This window comes from Puma concolor, chromosome B4, assembly GCF_028749965.1.
Source record: "Puma concolor isolate L17-30 chromosome B4, mPumCon1.1.hap2, whole genome shotgun sequence".
In the NCBI taxonomy this organism is placed as follows: Eukaryota; Metazoa; Chordata; class Mammalia; order Carnivora; family Felidae; genus Puma; species Puma concolor.
This window is the reverse complement of record NC_141673.1, coordinates 67,747,134-67,751,429: the sequence shown is the minus strand read 5'-3', so window position 1 is coordinate 67,751,429 and position 4,296 is coordinate 67,747,134.

Sequence of the window (4,296 nt, the reverse complement as noted above, 5' to 3'; positions counted from 1 at the left end):
CTTGCTGACTGGTACTAGGGGGATGTCAGGGTGGGGCTTCTGGGCCCGTTACATGGACCAGGGCTTAGTTGGGACTGCACAAGCCATGCCTTCCCTCCTCTCTCCTTACCTCCGGTTCCAAGGAGTTGACTGACCCTGCACTGGTCAGGACACGCACTGCCAACTCAACCTACTTTCCCTTCCATCCTGGACCTTGAACTCAAGCTGGACAGGGGAGAAGGAGAGGGTATGTGTTGAGACTCCCAAACTAACAGCAGTTTTTAGTAGCTGACCTCCAGGTGTGCAAGTGACTTCTTTTCAGTGAAGCACCTGGTCCCTGGGAGATGACTTCCAAATCTGAGTCCTGGAATGGCAGGCATGACACCTGTTCCATGGGAGGGTTAGGGATGGGGTATTGTGGGTATTGTTTGGGAGGGATTGCCCGGGATCTCTGGGAGTAGAGTGACACATCACAAAAGAAACCACGAATAACTGCCTCAGGCCTCTAGTGGAGACCGCTGGTAAGGTATTCCCGCGGAGCTTAGACTGACATCAGCTGTAGTCTGCTCCCTTGGGCAATGGAATTTCCCAAGGCTGTCCCAAACAAATTTGGGAGAAGAATGAGTTGGAATGCTCTGTGTGTGTATGTGGTGTGCATGGGGTGTGCGTGTGTGTGTGTGTGTGTGTGTGTGTGTGTGTGTGTGTGTGTGTTCTTGCTACTGGTTGCTGTGGAGAGGTTGAAAGAGCACTGGAATCACAGATCTGGGTTTGAATCTCAGTTCCAACACTGAATGACTGTTTGAGACTTGGTTTACTGCTTGAGACTTAATTTCTGCGTGTGTAAAATGGGGACAAGAAGTTGTTAGACCTGTAGAAATTCTTGTGCAAATGTTAGTTTTTTTATAGTTTTCTTGGGATGGGGATGGTAGTGACTGGCTCCTCTGGGAAAACAAAACTACCTTGAGAAGGTGCTAGAAGCTCTCTTTTTATATAATCCTTCCCTGTCTAATGAACTCTTTAACTTTCAGGAGAATCAAATAAAGGCGTATGATGAGATTCCCGAGGTGATATGGGCCTCATCATAAATGTCATGCAGTTACAGGCCAAAAAGATTTTCGGGGCCAGCCCTGTATACGTAGGATAACCAGAGGAAGCTGTGGGTTGTTCAGTGGTTGGGGAATGTGTGCTGGGGCCCTAGAGAGGGTAGCTGAAGCATATTTGTGGGGAACTATCCCCAAAGGCTGGGAGATAGTTTCCTGTTATAGTTCCAGCATTTAACACCAATAACAATAACATCTGTCACTTACTGAGCATTTACAGTGTGCCAGACACTGTTCACTTTTATCTCCAACAAGAAGTAAGCACTATTTTTATTCCCACTTAACAGTTTCAGAAACAGACGCCAAGACTTTCTCAAGGTCACACAGCTAGTGCTTGGCTTAGCTTAGCCGGCGGCTTTAAGAACGAGGACTTAAACCCAGGTCTTCTGACTTAAAGAACCCTAAATTGGAACTGCTAAGTTAATTGCTCTGTTATTTAGATCTTCAGGCCCCTTATTTCCCCAGTCAAGAGTCTCAGAGTCCTGAAAAGGAAATAGCATTAGGTTTGGTCTCTTTTCATCTTCTCAGAATAAGAAATGGAAGTTCAAGTTTTGGTCAGTGGCTCTCATCAGAGTCTAGTGGACGATAACATAATGATGGCACTGAGAAGATGGCCTTCCGGACCTGCTTCTTGAGAGGAAGGAGCCAATGCTCCCGGGTATTCCCCGCCATGGCTTCATTCTTGTGCCTCTTTCCTGTGTCCTGTGGCTCAGATTCTGCAGAGTCTGACAGGAATCACAAGCAGTTTAGCCCATTAGGCTCTATAGGTCTGGTTGAGCTCTTTACCGTTTGGCTCCATTTCAGTTCTCCTTCCTATGCCCACTGTCCTAAACGTGTCATAAGTCCCTTAGGCCTGGGCCTCCTAAAAGTTCTCCAGCGATTCCTCCCAAGTCCAGATTAAAATCTCCCCAGAAAAAAACAGTCCTTCAGCTTTTTAAAGTCACCTGCACCAGCATCTCCTAGGGGGGGCAGCACAGTTGTTCTCCCATCATCTTATTTCTCCCTATTCCCTATCCTCCTCTTGCATTTCTCCTTTGGGATGCTCCTGATGAGTCAGTTTCAGGTGAGATTCCTAACCTGGGACTCATGGACAGGGTCCCTGTTGAACTTCGCCGGGACACAGCTTCTTGAAATTGAATGCAAAATTCTGTAAGTATCAATATTCCTTAGAGAGATCCGTTGTTTCAGTGTAATTCTTAAAGGTAAAATTAAGTAAAAAAGAATCACTGAGCTTAAGAATAATGAGGCTTTTTAACTTGAAAAATACGAAAGAAGAAATTACCCTGCCGAACTGGTACTGTATTGCACCTTTGCCTCCTGGGACCTCCAGAGTATTTCCTACTTTGAATTGAAATCTTCACATAAATCTGATTATTCACCACCTATGCAACAAGTTCAAATTATATCAACACACATTAAAATGTGCTAAGAATCCTGTCTCCCATTATTTCCAAGTCTTCTCATACTTGGGAGTTTGCCAGAGCACTGCTGATGTGTAAAGGTGAGGAAATGCACCCTGTCCCCCCAAAGCTTTGTGCTGCACTTTATGTTGGGGCCTAACATGGCACTGCATGTAACTCACCATAACTCTGTTGCTGCGGATATTGATTTCTAAGGGAAATCTCTCAGAGTTAGTTCTTAATCTCAAAATGAAAAGACCTACAACTTCATAGAAATAAGGTACAACTTGAGCCTGGTACAACTAAACTCTGTTCTAGAGAAATAATTATTGTTATTTTTAAGTGTTGATTTGTTTTAAGAGAGAGCAAGCACGAGAGAGCATGGGCATGTGAGCGGAGGAGGGGCAGAGAGAGAGGGAGAGAGGGAATACCAAGCAGGCTCTGCACTGTCAGTGCAAAACCTGATGCTGGACTCGATCCCACGAACTGGGAGATCATGACCTGAGCTGAAATCAACTTGGATGCTTAATTGACTGAGCCACCGAGGCACCCCAATACTTATTTTTATAAGAGATACAAAATGGCCTCCAACATAAATATGCATTTTTATGTGTTACCACAGACTATGGTCTCTGCTTGATATGTGTAATGAAATGGCTCACTTAGAAGTTTTCCCAGAACTAAGAAACAGTTCTTTCCCCTATATACTCAATTTTATACTTCTTGCAAGACAGAAAACTGCATCTTTGCAAAGGCAGGTTTTCCTAGGCACCTTTCCACAGGTACATGCCTAGGGATAGAAATTCAGCCAAAATACTCTGTGACAGTAAGAAATTATATAGAAGTACAAAAGGAGTATTCTTGAATCTTTTATCCCAACTACCACTTCCCCCCAACTTCTAGATTGTCCCCAGAAGGTAAATTCCCTCACAGAAGCACAGCCTTTCTGCTTGGAAGCACTGTGCTTGTGGAAGGAAGTCGGCTCTGTAAATAATGCTGTCATGGTGCCACCTGGCGAGGAATAGGGACATTACAAGGAGACCCTCTGAATTTATGGCTTTCAATTCAGCAAGCCCTACCAAATGCTTACTAAAGGCCTGGCTCTTTGCCAAATAGTGGGTGGCAGGGGAAGCTGAATAAATAGAATGTATTTGAACAATATAAAACCCAACTGCAATAAACTCCTAACTGGTCTCCCCTGGCCTCTCACATACCTATAATCCTGAAGGTAAGTCTTCCTAAACCACAGCTCTGAACATTTATCCTCCTCAGAAATCTACATCATGTCCCTATTACTTCTTGAATTAAGTATAAAATCCAGTGGTTGTAGGGAGTCAAGGTCCCCTTGGATAAGACCCTGGCATACTTTTTTTTAACCCATACATTTATTTCCCAGGTACGCTTTCTAGCCATCATTCCATCTTTGGAAGTCTGTATCATCCAGTCAGCTAGAAATGATTCCCAAGGGTATCCCAGTTCTTTTAATCTTTGGATAAGTAGACTGGACGAGTCCCTCCTGGCCCTTGACTCCATTTCTCTTAGTCATTCTTCCCAAGTGCAGTCAGATGCAAATCTCTCCTCTAGAAAAGGGATTTCTGCAGCCTTGGTCACCTGTACCAGCTTCTCATGGGGTCTGGGAAGGCTGCTTTTCCCTCTTCTCTCTCTTATGCTACCTGCAAATGGTTAAGTCCCCAGAAGGGGTATGTAAAACTTTTTGATTATTAATTTGTGCTTTTATTTCTAGGAATTCAATTCATTGCTTTCATCCAATTCTTAAAGAGACCTATAAAATGAAAAGGTTAAACAAACCCTGTAGT